Source organism: Hyla sarda, unplaced genomic scaffold (genome assembly GCF_029499605.1).
Source record: "Hyla sarda isolate aHylSar1 unplaced genomic scaffold, aHylSar1.hap1 scaffold_610, whole genome shotgun sequence".
In the NCBI taxonomy this organism is placed as follows: Eukaryota; Metazoa; Chordata; class Amphibia; order Anura; family Hylidae; genus Hyla; species Hyla sarda.
In genome coordinates, this window is record NW_026610625.1 from 190,554 (window position 1) to 207,964 (window position 17,411).

Genomic DNA, 17,411 nt, shown 5'->3' on the forward strand with positions numbered 1-17,411 from the left:
CTTCATAGAAGCAACAGGAGATTGTTGCATCCATCTAGAACCCTCAGAACTACAGTGCTATGATGTCACTCACTTCCACAGGCCTTGCAGAGTGTAAACAACAACAACCCAGCTTTGTTGTGTATGTAACCATAGGGATTTGTGATGTCACCTAGAACCTTCACAGCAGCGACAGCTTTATGAGGAGCATCAGCACTGCTCTGCCTGAGCAGAACCATCACCGCCATAGGTTGTCAAATAACCCGGGTTTAACCCACACAGGTAAGTCCAATGGGGTGCAGGCATGTCCTCTATGCTTACAGCTTCCCGTGGGTGTTGGTTTGATACCGTTTGGGGACAGCCAAGGAGGCATCTGCAGGCAACAAAGGTAGGTGTGTGCTTGTGTGTGTGTTTCCTATGCAGATCCTAAGCCCAGTGTCACATGCAAGTAGGAGGAGTAAGAAGGGTTCCTGGCAAATCCGGGTTATGGATTGCATTTAAAAAGGCCCCGTGGGAGTGCAATGGGCCCCTGTCTTGCTGCTTAGCAATAATGGTATGGGTTTAGGTTCTGCTGTGTGTACTGGTGGTTGACTGCCCCCCAGCCCAGAGTGTGCATGGAAAATTGTCTGGCAGCCTCCCTGACAGCAAGCAGTGATAGTGCCCATGAAGGGCACCTTGTTGGGCCCGCCCCTTTCACGGTTATCGCTTCTCGGCCTTTTGGCTAAGATCAAGTGTAGTATCTGTTCTTATCAGTTTAATATCTGATACGTCCCCTATCTGGGGACCATATATTAAATGGATTTTTGAGAACGGGGGCCGATTTCGAAGCTTGCTTCCGTCGCCCTATGCATTGACCCGATATGGCAGTATCTTCGGGTACAGTGCACCACCCCCTTACAGGGTTAAAAAGAAAGATTCCTACTTTCATTGCTACCTGCTTGCTGGCTAGCCAGCTAGCCAGCCCTGTGGGCCTTGCTGCTGCTGCAGCCAAAAAACAAAAGGTGGTGCTGCTGCTGCTTCTGCTGCTTCTGCTTCTGCTTGTGTCTGGCCGCTGTTGGAGCGTCCAGGCACAGGACTTCTGCTGCTGCTGACTAAATGGCCTCCTTAATTGGATCATTTGAGTAGCCAGCACACCTGTGCAGGTAGGGCATGACATGATAGGCAGCTGCCTTGATAGCGGGTGGGTGCTGAATGTTCCTAATTGACAAAATAAGATTAATGCTTATGAAGAAATATAAAATCTCATCCCTTCCCCAATATCGCGCCACACCCCTACCCCTTAATTCCCTGGTTGAACTTGATGGACATATGTCTTTTTTCGACCGTACTAACTATGTAACTATGTAACATAACATGGGGGGGGGGGTCTCCTGGCTGTTCACACAGGTGTGTCATTGCTGTACATTGACCATGCATTGCTTCTGTGGTATTGCAAAGGCAAAGACAAATGCTTCCAGCCATCCATTGCACTAATGGATTGGTCATCAGCTGGCTGTCTATGTCCCGCATCAATATAGACCAAAGTACAGAGGGTTAGGCTATGCTATTGTGCACCTACCTGATGCATCAGAAGGTGCGAGGCCCTTGCTAAATTCTGTGCACAGACTTTGAGATCTATACTTTAGACTGTATCTAAACCTGCTCCAACATGGACTGACATTCTGGCCTACTTTCAGCCGATGCGACTTGTCTGTCGCTGAACAGTCGCTTTTTATGTATTCAGCACCTATGTATAATGTTGTAAAAATGCTCTAGAAGCTAAAGTCGCAGAAATGTCACACATATTTGGCCTGCAACTTTCTGTGCGACAAATTCAGACAGGAAAAATCAGTATAAATCCTTAGAAAATTATCCCCCAGTGTCTCCATCTGCTGGCGGTATTGAATAAGCATTGCTGCACTGATGGGGTATGCATTAGACGAAAAAAAAGAAGAAAAAGAAGAATAATACGCCCAGAAAAGAGGCGAAAAGGAGAAAAACGTAAAAAAACGTGAAAAAAAAGTAAGAGGAAGAGAAGGGAAAAAAAGGTGGAAATGGGTTTAAAAGTGATTTCGGCGGAGAAATATATATATATATATATATATATATATATATATATATATATATATACGCGCACACACACACATATATATAAACGTATTCTCCGTTGAGATATTGCAGCCGCTGCTGTGTCCAGGCCCAGGAGCCTTAGCACTGTGCTGTGATGTCACTCAATACCACTGACATCACTAGGTGTAAACAACATCTCTCCTTTGCTGTGTATGTGACTATGGAGCTGTTTGGTGATGTCGTCTATTATGGCCTTCATAGAAGCAACAGGAGATTGTTGCATCCATCTAGAACCCTCAGAACTACAGTGCTATGATGTCACTCACTTCCACAGGCCTTGCAGAGTGTAAACAACAACAACCCAGCTTTGTTGTGTATGTAACCATAGGGATTTGTGATGTCACCTAGAACCTTCACAGCAGCGACAGCTTTATGAGGAGCATCAGCACTGCTCTGCCTGAGCAGAACCATCACCGCCATAGGTTGTCAAATAACCCGGGTTTAACCCACACAGGTAAGTCCAATGGGGTGCAGGCATGTCCTCTATGCTTACAGCTTCCCGTGGGTGTTGGTTTGATACCGTTTGGGGACAGCCAAGGAGGCATCTGCAGGCAACAAAGGTAGGTGTGTGCTTGTGTGTGTGTTTCCTATGCAGATCCTAAGCCCAGTGTCACATGCAAGTAGGAGGAGTAAGAAGGGTTCCTGGCAAATCGGGGTTATGGATTGCATTTAAAAAGGCCCCGTGGGAGTGCAATGGGCCCCTGTCTTGCTGCTTAGCAATAATGGTATGGGTTTAGGTTCTGCTGTGTGTACTGGTGGTTGACTGCCCCCCAGCCCAGAGTGTGCATGGAAAATTGTCTGGCAGCCTCCCTGACAGCAAGCAGTGATAGTGCCCATGAAGGGCACCTTGTTGGGCCCGCCCCTTTCACGGTTATCGCTTCTCGGCCTTTTGGCTAAGATCAAGTGTAGTATCTGTTCTTATCAGTTTAATATCTGATACGTCCCCTATCTGGGGACCATATATTAAATGGATTTTTGAGAACGGGGGCCGATTTCGAAGCTTGCTTCCGTCGCCCTATGCATTGACCCGATATGGCAGTATCTTCGGGTACAGTGCACCACCCCCTTACAGGGTTAAAAAGAAAGATTCCTACTTTCATTGCTACCTGCTTGCTGGCTAGCCAGCTAGCCAGCCCTGTGGGCCTTGCTGCTGCTGCAGCCAAAAAACAAAAGGTGCTGCTGCTGCTGCTTCTGCTGCTTCTGCTTCTGCTTGTGTCTGGCCGCTGTTGGAGCGTCCAGGCACAGGACTTCTGCTGCTGCTGACTAAATGGCCTCCTTAATTGGATCATTTGAGTAGCCAGCACACCTGTGCAGGTAGGGCATGACATGATAGGCAGCTGCCTTGATAGCGGGTGGGTGCTGAATGTTCCTAATTGACAAAATAAGATTAATGCTTATGAAGAAATATAAAATCTCATCCCTTCCCCAATATCGCGCCACACCCCTACCCCTTAATTCCCTGGTTGAACTTGATGGACATATGTCTTTTTTCGACCGTACTAACTATGTAACTATGTAACATAACATGGGGGGGGGGGGGGTCTCCTGGCTGTTCACACAGGTGTGTCATTGCTGTACATTGACCATGCATTGCTTCTGTGGTATTGCAAAGGCAAAGACAAATGCTTCCAGCCATCCATTGCACTAATGGATTGGTCATCAGCTGGCTGTCTATGTCCCGCATCAATATAGACCAAAGTACAGAGGGTTAGGCTATGCTATTGTGCACCTACCTGATGCATCAGAAGGTGCGAGGCCCTTGCTAAATTCTGTGCACAGACTTTGAGATCTATACTTTAGACTGTATCTAAACCTGCTCCAACATGGACTGACATTCTGGCCTACTTTCAGCCGATGCGACTTGTCTGTCGCTGAACAGTCGCTTTTTATGTATTCAGCACCTATGTATAATGTTGTAAAAATGCTCTAGAAGCTAAAGTCGCAGAAATGTCACACATATTTGGCCTGCAACTTTCTGTGCGACAAATTCAGACAGGAAAAATCAGTATAAATCCTTAGAAAATTATCCCCCAGTGTCTCCATCTGCTGGCGGTATTGAATAAGCATTGCTGCACAGATGGGGTATGCATTAGACGAAAAAAAAGAAGAAAAAGAAGAATAATACGCCCAGAAAAGAGGCGAAAAGGAGAAAAACGTAAAAAAACGTGAAAAAAAAGTAAGAGGAAGAGAAGGGAAAAAAAGGTGGAAATGGGTTTAAAAGTGATTTCGGCGGAGAAATATATATATATATATATATATATATATATATATATATATATATACGCGCACACACACACATATATATAAACGTATTCTCCGTTGAGATATTGCAGCCGCTGCTGTGTCCAGGCCCAGGAGCCTTAGCACTGTGCTGTGATGTCACTCAATACCACTGACATCACTAGGTGTAAACAACATCTCTCCTTTGCTGTGTATGTGACTATGGAGCTGTTTGGTGATGTCGTCTATTATGGCCTTCATAGAAGCAACAGGAGATTGTTGCATCCATCTAGAACCCTCAGAACTACAGTGCTATGATGTCACTCACTTCCACAGGCCTTGCAGAGTGTAAACAACAACAACCCAGCTTTGTTGTGTATGTAACCATAGGGATTTGTGATGTCACCTAGAACCTTCACAGCAGCGACAGCTTTATGAGGAGCATCAGCACTGCTCTGCCTGAGCAGAACCATCACCGCCATAGGTTGTCAAATAACCCGGGTTTAACCCACACAGGTAAGTCCAATGGGGTGCAGGCATGTCCTCTATGCTTACAGCTTCCCGTGGGTGTTGGTTTGATACCGTTTGGGGACAGCCAAGGAGGCATCTGCAGGCAACAAAGGTAGGTGTGTGCTTGTGTGTGTGTTTCCTATGCAGATCCTAAGCCCAGTGTCACATGCAAGTAGGAGGAGTAAGAAGGGTTCCTGGCAAATCCGGGTTATGGATTGCATTTAAAAAGGCCCCGTGGGAGTGCAATGGGCCCCTGTCTTGCTGCTTAGCAATAATGGTATGGGTTTAGGTTCTGCTGTGTGTACTGGTGGTTGACTGCCCCCCAGCCCAGAGTGTGCATGGAAAATTATCTGGCAGCCTCCCTGACAGCAAGCAGTGATAGTGCCCATGAAGGGCACCTTGTTGGGCCCGCCCCTTTCACGGTTATCGCTTCTCGGCCTTTTGGCTAAGATCAAGTGTAGTATCTGTTCTTATCAGTTTAATATCTGATACGTCCCCTATCTGGGGACCATATATTAAATGGATTTTTGAGAACGGGGGCCGATTTCGAAGCTTGCTTCCGTCGCCCTATGCATTGACCCGATATGGCAGTATCTTCGGGTACAGTGCACCACCCCCTTACAGGGTTAAAAAGAAAGATTCCTACTTTCATTGCTACCTGCTTGCTGGCTAGCCAGCTAGCCAGCCCTGTGGGCCTTGCTGCTGCTGCTGCAGCCAAAAAACAAAAGGTGGTGCTGCTGCTGCTTCTGCTGCTTCTGCTTCTGCTTGTGTCTGGCCGCTGTTGGAGCGTCCAGGCACAGGACTTCTGCTGCTGCTGACTAAATGGCCTCCTTAATTGGATCATTTGAGTAGCCAGCACACCTGTGCAGGTAGGGCATGACATGATAGGCAGCTGCCTTGATAGCGGGTGGGTGCTGAATGTTCCTAATTGACAAAATAAGATTAATGCTTATGAAGAAATATAAAATCTCATCCCTTCCCCAATATCGCGCCACACCCCTACCCCTTAATTCCCTGGTTGAACTTGATGGACATATGTCTTTTTTCGACCGTACTAACTATGTAACTATGTAACATAACATGGGGGGGGGGGGGGGGGTCTCCTGGCTGTTCACACAGGTGTGTCATTGCTGTACATTGACCATGCATTGCTTCTGTGGTATTGCAAAGGCAAAGACAAATGCTTCCAGCCATCCATTGCACTAATGGATTGGTCATCAGCTGGCTGTCTATGTCCCGCATCAATATAGACCAAAGTACAGAGGGTTAGGCTATGCTATTGTGCACCTACCTGATGCATCAGAAGGTGCGAGGCCCTTGCTAAATTCTGTGCACAGACTTTGAGATCTATACTTTAGACTGTATCTAAACCTGCTCCAACATGGACTGACATTCTGGCCTACTTTCAGCCGATGCGACTTGTCTGTCGCTGAACAGTCGCTTTTTATGTATTCAGCACCTATGTATAATGTTGTAAAAATGCTCTAGAAGCTAAAGTCGCAGAAATGTCACACATATTTGGCCTGCAACTTTCTGTGCGACAAATTCAGACAGGAAAAATCAGTATAAATCCTTAGAAAATTATCCCCCAGTGTCTCCATCTGCTGGCGGTATTGAATAAGCATTGCTGCACTGATGGGGTATGCATTAGACGAAAAAAAAGAAGAAAAAGAAGAATAATACGCCCAGAAAAGAGGCGAAAAGGAGAAAAACGTAAAAAAACGTGAAAAAAAAGTAAGAGGAAGAGAAGGGAAAAAAAGGTGGAAATAGGTTTAAAAGTGATTTCGGCGGAGAAATATATATATATATATATATATATATATATATATATATATATATATATACGCGCACACACACACATATATATAAACGTATTCTCCGTTGAGATATTGCAGCCGCTGCTGTGTCCAGGCCCAGGAGCCTTAGCACTGTGCTGTGATGTCACTCAATACCACTGACATCACTAGGTGTAAACAACATCTCTCCTTTGCTGTGTATGTGACTATGGAGCTGTTTGGTGATGTCGTCTATTATGGCCTTCATAGAAGCAACAGGAGATTGTTGCATCCATCTAGAACCCTCAGAACTACAGTGCTATGATGTCACTCACTTCCACAGGCCTTGCAGAGTGTAAACAACAACAACCCAGCTTTGTTGTGTATGTAACCATAGGGATTTGTGATGTCACCTAGAACCTTCACAGCAGCGACAGCTTTATGAGGAGCATCAGCACTGCTCTGCCTGAGCAGAACCATCACCGCCATAGGTTGTCAAATAACCCGGGTTTAACCCACACAGGTAAGTCCAATGGGGTGCAGGCATGTCCTCTATGCTTACAGCTTCCCGTGGGTGTTGGTTTGATACCGTTTGGGGACAGCCAAGGAGGCATCTGCAGGCAACAAAGGTAGGTGTGTGCTTGTGTGTGTGTTTCCTATGCAGATCCTAAGCCCAGTGTCACATGCAAGTAGGAGGAGTAAGAAGGGTTCCTGGCAAATCCGGGTTATGGATTGCATTTAAAAAGGCCCCGTGGGAGTGCAATGGGCCCCTGTCTTGCTGCTTAGCAATAATGGTATGGGTTTAGGTTCTGCTGTGTGTACTGGTGGTTGACTGCCCCCCAGCCCAGAGTGTGCATGGAAAATTGTCTGGCAGCCTCCCTGACAGCAAGCAGTGATAGTGCCCATGAAGGGCACCTTGTTGGGCCCGCCCCTTTCACGGTTATCGCTTCTCGGCCTTTTGGCTAAGATCAAGTGTAGTATCTGTTCTTATCAGTTTAATATCTGATACGTCCCCTATCTGGGGACCATATATTAAATGGATTTTTGAGAACGGGGGCCGATTTCGAAGCTTGCTTCCGTCGCCCTATGCATTGACCCGATATGGCAGTATCTTCGGGTACAGTGCACCACCCCCTTACAGGGTTAAAAAGAAAGATTCCTACTTTCATTGCTACCTGCTTGCTGGCTAGCCAGCTAGCCAGCCCTGTGGGCCTTGCTGCTGCTGCAGCCAAAAAACAAAAGGTGGTGCTGCTGCTGCTTCTGCTGCTTCTGCTTCTGCTTGTGTCTGGCCGCTGTTGGAGCGTCCAGGCACAGGACTTCTGCTGCTGCTGACTAAATGGCCTCCTTAATTGGATCATTTGAGTAGCCAGCACACCTGTGCAGGTAGGGCATGACATGATAGGCAGCTGCCTTGATAGCGGGTGGGTGCTGAATGTTCCTAATTGACAAAATAAGATTAATGCTTATGAAGAAATATAAAATCTCATCCCTTCCCCAATATCGCGCCACACCCCTACCCCTTAATTCCCTGGTTGAACTTGATGGACATATGTCTTTTTTCGACCGTACTAACTATGTAACTATGTAACATAACATGGGGGGGGGGGGGGGTCTCCTGGCTGTTCACACAGGTGTGTCATTGCTGTACATTGACCATGCATTGCTTCTGTGGTATTGCAAAGGCAAAGACAAATGCTTCCAGCCATCCATTGCACTAATGGATTGGTCATCAGCTGGCTGTCTATGTCCCGCATCAATATAGACCAAAGTACAGAGGGTTAGGCTATGCTATTGTGCACCTACCTGATGCATCAGAAGGTGCGAGGCCCTTGCTAAATTCTGTGCACAGACTTTGAGATCTATACTTTAGACTGTATCTAAACCTGCTCCAACATGGACTGACATTCTGGCCTACTTTCAGCCGATGCGACTTGTCTGTCGCTGAACAGTCGCTTTTTATGTATTCAGCACCTATGTATAATGTTGTAAAAATGCTCTAGAAGCTAAAGTCGCAGAAATGTCACACATATTTGGCCTGCAATTTTCTGTGCGACAAATTCAGACAGGAAAAATCAGTATAAATCCTTAGAAAATTATCCCCCAGTGTCTCCATCTGCTGGCGGTATTGAATAAGCATTGCTGCACTGATGGGGTATGCATTAGACGAAAAAAAAGAAGAAAAAGAAGAATAATACGCCCAGAAAAGAGGCGAAAAGGAGAAAAACGTAAAAAAACGTGAAAAAAAAGTAAGAGGAAGAGAAGGGAAAAAAAGGTGGAAATGGGTTTAAAAGTGATTTCGGCGGAGAAATATATATATATATATATATATATATATATATACGCGCACACACACACATATATATAAACGTATTCTCCGTTGAGATATTGCAGCCGCTGCTGTGTCCAGGCCCAGGAGCCTTAGCACTGTGCTGTGATGTCACTCAATACCACTGACATCACTAGGTGTAAACAACATCTCTCCTTTGCTGTGTATGTGACTATGGAGCTGTTTGGTGATGTCGTCTATTATGGCCTTCATAGAAGCAACAGGAGATTGTTGCATCCATCTAGAACCCTCAGAACTACAGTGCTATGATGTCACTCACTTCCACAGGCCTTGCAGAGTGTAAACAACAACAACCCAGCTTTGTTGTGTATGTAACCATAGGGATTTGTGATGTCACCTAGAACCTTCACAGCAGCGACAGCTTTATGAGGAGCATCAGCACTGCTCTGCCTGAGCAGAACCATCACCGCCATAGGTTGTCAAATAACCCGGGTTTAACCCACACAGGTAAGTCCAATGGGGTGCAGGCATGTCCTCTATGCTTACAGCTTCCCGTGGGTGTTGGTTTGATACCGTTTGGGGACAGCCAAGGAGGCATCTGCAGGCAACAAAGGTAGGTGTGTGCTTGTGTGTGTGTTTCCTATGCAGATCCTAAGCCCAGTGTCACATGCAAGTAGGAGGAGTAAGAAGGGTTCCTGGCAAATCCGGGTTATGGATTGCATTTAAAAAGGCCCCGTGGGAGTGCAATGGGCCCCTGTCTTGCTGCTTAGCAATAATGGTATGGGTTTAGGTTCTGCTGTGTGTACTGGTGGTTGACTGCCCCCCAGCCCAGAGTGTGCATGGAAAATTGTCTGGCAGCCTCCCTGACAGCAAGCAGTGATAGTGCCCATGAAGGGCACCTTGTTGGGCCCGCCCCTTTCACGGTTATCGCTTCTCGGCCTTTTGGCTAAGATCAAGTGTAGTATCTGTTCTTATCAGTTTAATATCTGATACGTCCCCTATCTGGGGACCATATATTAAATGGATTTTTGAGAACGGGGGCCGATTTCGAAGCTTGCTTCCGTCGCCCTATGCATTGACCCGATATGGCAGTATCTTCGGGTACAGTGCACCACCCCCTTACAGGGTTAAAAAGAAAGATTCCTACTTTCATTGCTACCTGCTTGCTGGCTAGCCAGCTAGCCAGCCCTGTGGGCCTTGCTGCTGCTGCAGCCAAAAAACAAAAGGTGGTGCTGCTGCTGCTTCTGCTGCTTCTGCTTCTGCTTGTGTCTGGCCGCTGTTGGAGCGTCCAGGCACAGGACTTCTGCTGCTGCTGACTAAATGGCCTCCTTAATTGGATCATTTGAGTAGCCAGCACACCTGTGCAGGTAGGGCATGACATGATAGGCAGCTGCCTTGATAGCGGGTGGGTGCTGAATGTTCCTAATTGACAAAATAAGATTAATGCTTATGAAGAAATATAAAATCTCATCCCTTCCCCAATATCGCGCCACACCCCTACCCCTTAATTCCCTGGTTGAACTTGATGGACATATGTCTTTTTTCGACCGTACTAACTATGTAACTATGTAACATAACATGGGGGGGGTCTCCTGGCTGTTCACACAGGTGTGTCATTGCTGTACATTGACCATGCATTGCTTCTGTGGTATTGCAAAGGCAAAGACAAATGCTTCCAGCCATCCATTGCACTAATGGATTGGTCATCAGCTGGCTGTCTATGTCCCGCATCAATATAGACCAAAGTACAGAGGGTTAGGCTATGCTATTGTGCACCTACCTGATGCATCAGAAGGTGCGAGGCCCTTGCTAAATTCTGTGCACAGACTTTGAGATCTATACTTTAGACTGTATCTAAACCTGCTCCAACATGGACTGACATTCTGGCCTACTTTCAGCCGATGCGACTTGTCTGTCGCTGAACAGTCGCTTTTTATGTATTCAGCACCTATGTATAATGTTGTAAAAATGCTCTAGAAGCTAAAGTCGCAGAAATGTCACACATATTTGGCCTGCAACTTTCTGTGCGACAAATTCAGACAGGAAAAATCAGTATAAATCCTTAGAAAATTATCCCCCAGTGTCTCCATCTGCTGGCGGTATTGAATAAGCATTGCTGCACTGATGGGGTATGCATTAGACGAAAAAAAAGAAGAAAAAGAAGAATAATACGCCCAGAAAAGAGGCGAAAAGGAGAAAAACGTAAAAAAACGTGAAAAAAAAAGTAAGAGGAAGAGAAGGGAAAAAAAGGTGGAAATGGGTTTAAAAGTGATTTCGGCGGAGAAATATATATATATATATATATATATATATATATATATATATATATATATACGCGCACACACACACATATATATAAACGTATTCTCCGTTGAGATATTGCAGCCGCTGCTGTGTCCAGGCCCAGGAGCCTTAGCACTGTGCTGTGATGTCACTCAATACCACTGACATCACTAGGTGTAAACAACATCTCTCCTTTGCTGTGTATGTGACTATGGAGCTGTTTGGTGATGTCGTCTATTATGGCCTTCATAGAAGCAACAGGAGATTGTTGCATCCATCTAGAACCCTCAGAACTACAGTGCTATGATGTCACTCACTTCCACAGGCCTTGCAGAGTGTAAACAACAACAACCCAGCTTTGTTGTGTATGTAACCATAGGGATTTGTGATGTCACCTAGAACCTTCACAGCAGCGACAGCTTTATGAGGAGCATCAGCACTGCTCTGCCTGAGCAGAACCATCACCGCCATAGGTTGTCAAATAACCCGGGTTTAACCCACACAGGTAAGTCCAATGGGGTGCAGGCATGTCCTCTATGCTTACAGCTTCCCGTGGGTGTTGGTTTGATACCGTTTGGGGACAGCCAAGGAGGCATCTGCAGGCAACAAAGGTAGGTGTGTGCTTGTGTGTGTGTTTCCTATGCAGATCCTAAGCCCAGTGTCACATGCAAGTAGGAGGAGTAAGAAGGGTTCCTGGCAAATCCGGGTTATGGATTGCATTTAAAAAGGCCCCGTGGGAGTGCAATGGGCCCCTGTCTTGCTGCTTAGCAATAATGGTATGGGTTTAGGTTCTGCTGTGTGTACTGGTGGTTGACTGCCCCCCAGCCCAGAGTGTGCATGGAAAATTGTCTGGCAGCCTCCCTGACAGCAAGCAGTGATAGTGCCCATGAAGGGCACCTTGTTGGGCCCGCCCCTTTCACGGTTATCGCTTCTCGGCCTTTTGGCTAAGATCAAGTGTAGTATCTGTTCTTATCAGTTTAATATCTGATACGTCCCCTATCTGGGGACCATATATTAAATGGATTTTTGAGAACGGGGGCCGATTTCGAAGCTTGCTTCCGTCGCCCTATGCATTGACCCGATATGGCAGTATCTTCGGGTACAGTGCACCACCCCCTTACAGGTTAAAAAGAAAGATTCCTACTTTCATTGCTACCTGCTTGCTGGCTAGCCAGCTAGCCAGCCCTGTGGGCCTTGCTGCTGCTGCAGCCAAAAAACAAAAGGTGGTGCTGCTGCTGCTTCTGCTGCTTCTGCTTCTGCTTGTGTCTGGCCGCTGTTGGAGCGTCCAGGCACAGGACTTCTGCTGCTGCTGACTAAATGGCCTCCTTAATTGGATCATTTGAGTAGCCAGCACACCTGTGCAGGTAGGGCATGACATGATAGGCAGCTGCCTTGATAGCGGGTGGGTGCTGAATGTTCCTAATTGACAAAATAAGATTAATGCTTATGAAGAAATATAAAATCTCATCCCTTCCCCAATATCGCGCCACACCCCTACCCCTTAATTCCCTGGTTGAACTTGATGGACATATGTCTTTTTTCGACCGTACTAACTATGTAACTATGTAACATAACATGGGGGGGGGGGGGGGGGTCTCCTGGCTGTTCACACAGGTGTGTCATTGCTGTACATTGACCATGCATTGCTTCTGTGGTATTGCAAAGGCAAAGACAAATGCTTCCAGCCATCCATTGCACTAATGGATTGGTCATCAGCTGGCTGTCTATGTCCCGCATCAATATAGACCAAAGTACAGAGGGTTAGGCTATGCTATTGTGCACCTACCTGATGCATCAGAAGGTGCGAGGCCCTTGCTAAATTCTGTGCACAGACTTTGAGATCTATACTTTAGACTGTATCTAAACCTGCTCCAACATGGACTGACATTCTGGCCTACTTTCAGCCGATGCGACTTGTCTGTCGCTGAACAGTCGCTTTTTATGTATTCAGCACCTATGTATAATGTTGTAAAAATGCTCTAGAAGCTAAAGTCGCAGAAATGTCACACATATTTGGCCTGCAACTTTCTGTGCGACAAATTCAGACAGGAAAAATCAGTATAAATCCTTAGAAAATTATCCCCCAGTGTCTCCATCTGCTGGCGGTATTGAATAAGCATTGCTGCACTGATGGGGTATGCATTAGACGAAAAAAAAGAAGAAAAAGAAGAATAATACGCCCAGAAAAGAGGCGAAAAGGAGAAAAACGTAAAAAAACGTGAAAAAAAAGTAAGAGGAAGAGAAGGGAAAAAAAGGTGGAAATGGGTTTAAAAGTGATTTCGGCGGAGAAATATATATATATATATATATATATATATATATATATATATATATACGCGCACACACACACATATATATAAACGTATTCTCCGTTGAGATATTGCAGCCGCTGCTGTGTCCAGGCCCAGGAGCCTTAGCACTGTGCTGTGATGTCACTCAATACCACTGACATCACTAGGTGTAAACAACATCTCTCCTTTGCTGTGTATGTGACTATGGAGCTGTTTGGTGATGTCGTCTATTATGGCCTTCATAGAAGCAACAGGAGATTGTTGCATCCATCTAGAACCCTCAGAACTACAGTGCTATGATGTCACTCACTTCCACAGGCCTTGCAGAGTGTAAACAACAACAACCCAGCTTTGTTGTGTATGTAACCATAGGGATTTGTGATGTCACCTAGAACCTTCACAGCAGCGACAGCTTTATGAGGAGCATCAGCACTGCTCTGCCTGAGCAGAACCATCACCGCCATAGGTTGTCAAATAACCTGGGTTTAACCCACACAGGTAAGTCCAATGGGGTGCAGGCATGTCCTCTATGCTTACAGCTTCCCGTGGGTGTTGGTTTGATACCGTTTGGGGACAGCCAAGGAGGCATCTGCAGGCAACAAAGGTAGGTGTGTGCTTGTGTGTGTGTTTCCTATGCAGATCCTAAGCCCAGTGTCACATGCAAGTAGGAGGAGTAAGAAGGGTTCCTGGCAAATCCGGGTTATGGATTGCATTTAAAAAGGCCCCGTGGGAGTGCAATGGGCCCCTGTCTTGCTGCTTAGCAATAATGGTATGGGTTTAGGTTCTGCTGTGTGTACTGGTGGTTGACTGCCCCCCAGCCCAGAGTGTGCATGGAAAATTGTCTGGCAGCCTCCCTGACAGCAAGCAGTGATAGTGCCCATGAAGGGCACCTTGTTGGGCCCGCCCCTTTCACGGTTATCGCTTCTCGGCCTTTTGGCTAAGATCAAGTGTAGTATCTGCATTTGGTCTGGTCGGAAGGTGTCTGTGGTACCCCGCTTCTCGGCCTTGGGGGATTGTCTCTCCTTACGGAGGGACTTCACCCCCTTGCTGCTATTGGGGAGCGGGCTTAGTCCACGGACAACGGGTTGCGATCCCCCTGTCTCTGGGACCTTGTGTCTCAGAAGGCATTTTCGGTACGTTGAGCGTTACCTGTAGCTTCGGAAGCACCTAGGGTACCCCCGACCTCTGCCTTGGGTAAGGGTTCCGCTTTTATAGCGGGATTCCGAGCCCCTGCTGCTATTGGGGAAGGGGCTTAGTCCCTGGGTGTGGAAGATGCCGTTCTCCTGGGCTTTCCCCTCTGGGGAAATGTCGATGCGAAATACCATCCGCATAGAGGTGTCGGAGAGCCATCGTCAGTTGAAGAACCTCCGCTTCATTGCGGAGGTGATTCTTCTTGACTACTTCCGCCTCAATAGGGAGGACATCCTGTGTCTAAATGACCAGGAAAGCCGTGGCCTGTATACCGTCACCTTCACGGCCACGGCGTGTTGCGATAACATCTATGCAACCTTGTCTGGTGCGGACCAGAGGGACGATCGACTCGACGGTCTTTCGTTCCAGTTCCTCTATGGTGAGGAACATATACCGTTGGTGGTGGCTATGCACAGCCCTCATGTGACCACGGAGGATATAGCCACTTTTCTTCGGCGATACTGCGAAGAGGTGCGATTCGCAAACAAAATCTTGAACTCCGTGCGGTTCTGGAACGGCAAGAGGAAGTTCTGGGTCAAGCTCCGTAAGGATCCCGGTGGTATTGGGGGTCTTTGCCATCCGCCCCCAAATTTTGCCATCGGGAGAGTTCGGGGCTTCCTGTTCTATCCTCAAATGCCTATGTATTGCCGAAATTGCTTGAGGTTTGGCCACACCCAGGAGACCTGCGGCGCGGAGCGTGTGATTCGCTGCAATAGGTGTGGCCAAGAAGGTCACATAGCCTCAAGATGTAGCCATACGATAAGGTGCAACCTCTGCGGAGAGGAAAATCACGATTTTAATTCCTGTCCCCATAAAGCAAAAACTACGATGGGTGGGTCAAGGCTGGGCCCACCCAAAGAGGGGACAGGACAAAAGACGTCCTTTTTTAAGATGCCCAAACCCCAGATGGCAGGTACTGATGGGTCCAGGCCCAAGACCTCTGGTGCTCCATCGGGGGGCCCACCGGTGGTAGTGCTAGGGGGAGGCCATGGGGATTCCACGAAGCCCGGGCGGGTGATCGAGTTTACTGCCCGGGAAATTGAAAGACGTCGATCGACTTCCTACCTGGCTCAAGAGCCCGCCGAAACTTCTGAAGGGGGCTCACCTGTGGCGGGTGGCAGCCGACGGGCCTCGGTGGGGGCAAAAGTGGACCCAAAATTGCAGCATAAGCCAGGTACTGGCTTGGCCCAGGGTCGCCCTGCTCCGGACGAAGAGGCCCCGGTGAAAGCCCGCCGGAAGGGGAGCCAGGTGGCCAGGTCTGAGCCCGGTCCTGTTACTCCGCCTATACAGGACAGGGCCAAGAAGACAAGTGGCGCCAAACCAGGGTTTGCTGCCCCGCCAGCAGTGGACCCGGTGGGTAAAACTGGCCATCGTCGATCGATGGGGAAGTTGGAGCAACAGTCCTCAGCAACGCTTGCTGGGGAACAAGCGATGAAAACTTCCCAAGGTAGCGGCAAAGGTTCCGGAAAAGAGGCCTCACAGGCCCCTGTGCAGCAGTTCCAGTCGTCAAATGATGAAAGAAGACGCAGATCCATCAGCCGGGGGCCAGAGATTACATCGAGTGAGAGCAACACAGAGGATATGGACAGCAGTGTGACATTTAAAAGACAAAGAGAAGAAGAAGAGGAAGACATTCAAAGGAAAGCGGCGTGCCGTAGTTCGGACGAGAGCGAGCTCAGGGTCGGGGCATCATCGATCTCAAGCTCCGACCCTCAGAACATCAAGGAGCTGATGACCCCGCAGGCGGGGGATGACGGTACGCAGCTTATTATTGACTTTGATTCTCCAAGCACGGACTCTCCATAAACTATGCCTATCCCTGTAAAAATTGCCTCACTCAATGTGAGGTCCTTAAAGAGCCCTGATCGCAGGGCTGCTTTATTTTCTTATCTAGAGACATGTGACTTTGACCTTTGCCTGCTACAAGAATGTGGAATCCCTAGTAAAATGGACTATAAAGACTTAAAAGAAGACTGGAAGCTGGGCCCATCCATATGGTCCGGTGCAAATGACTGTCGTTCTGTGGGTGTTGGGCTGCTCTGCCGAGGCCAGTCCTTTTCTATTCATACAGTAACTGAGATTGTGCCTGGCAGAGCTCTTTTAATTCATCTATATTTTAATGGACTTTTAATTCGTGTTTTAAATGTGTATGCCCCTCCTGATAAACAGGAGCGGGCAGAACTATTTGAAATTTTACCACTGTTTTGTGTTGGGTCTTCCCCCCTGCTGGTGGGAGGTGATTTTAACTGCATACGTGATGGGGAACACCGGCAGGGTGGGGATATTAATCGTAAAGACCGCACTTCTTACCTGCTTAAAAATTTTATTGATGATTTTAATTTGAAAGATTGCTGGAAGGATCTCTTGCCGGAGGACCCAGGCGCCACATGGTCCAATGGAAGAGTGAGCTCCAGAATCGATTTTATTTTTTCCTCTAGAGCTTTTAAACCCCTGAAATGCACGCTCGAGCAGAATATCTTCTCTGATCATAAGCTCCTCTTGGTGGGCCTGGAGCTAGAGGGGGAGCAAAAAGCAAAAAGGGGCCTCTGGAGATTAAACACCACACTCCTAGAGGACCCTGAGATAAAAGAGGAGTTTGTGCGGACCTACCAATGCTGGCAATCACAAAGAAAACCCCACGAGCCTATGCTGCACTGGTGGGAGGGCACCAAATCTAAAATCAGATTTTTTTTTATCAAAGCAGGTAAGAAGAAGGCAAAAATGGAAAAACAGTGGTTTTATGTTCTTAACATGCGTTTAAATGTA

General features: G+C 47.3%; 6 non-coding genes and 1 pseudogene across 6 annotated transcripts; all 7 read left to right on the forward strand.

Moving 5' to 3' along the window:
• Positions 1-680: 680 nt before the first annotated feature.
• LOC130341016 (U2 spliceosomal RNA) lies at positions 681-871 on the forward strand. Its single transcript, XR_008881032.1, has one exon. It is a non-coding gene; the product is annotated as a U2 spliceosomal RNA (small nuclear RNA).
• A 2,090-nt stretch (positions 872-2,961) lies between these two features.
• LOC130341017 (U2 spliceosomal RNA) lies at positions 2,962-3,152 on the forward strand. The gene has a single exon (XR_008881033.1). It is a non-coding gene; the product is annotated as a U2 spliceosomal RNA (small nuclear RNA).
• A 2,091-nt stretch (positions 3,153-5,243) lies between these two features.
• Positions 5,244-5,434, forward strand: LOC130341019 (U2 spliceosomal RNA). Its single transcript, XR_008881034.1, has one exon. It is a non-coding gene; the product is annotated as a U2 spliceosomal RNA (small nuclear RNA).
• Positions 5,435-7,535: 2,101 nt separating this feature from the next.
• Positions 7,536-7,726, forward strand: LOC130341020 (U2 spliceosomal RNA). Its single transcript, XR_008881035.1, has one exon. It is a non-coding gene; the product is annotated as a U2 spliceosomal RNA (small nuclear RNA).
• Positions 7,727-9,806: 2,080 nt separating this feature from the next.
• On the forward strand, positions 9,807-9,997 carry LOC130341021 (U2 spliceosomal RNA). Its single transcript, XR_008881036.1, has one exon. It is a non-coding gene; the product is annotated as a U2 spliceosomal RNA (small nuclear RNA).
• Positions 9,998-12,087: 2,090 nt separating this feature from the next.
• Positions 12,088-12,278, forward strand: LOC130341022 (U2 spliceosomal RNA). The gene has a single exon (XR_008881037.1). It is a non-coding gene; the product is annotated as a U2 spliceosomal RNA (small nuclear RNA).
• Positions 12,279-14,371: 2,093 nt separating this feature from the next.
• On the forward strand, positions 14,372-14,589 carry LOC130341044 (U2 spliceosomal RNA; annotated as a pseudogene).
• Positions 14,590-17,411: the final 2,822 nt, after the last annotated feature.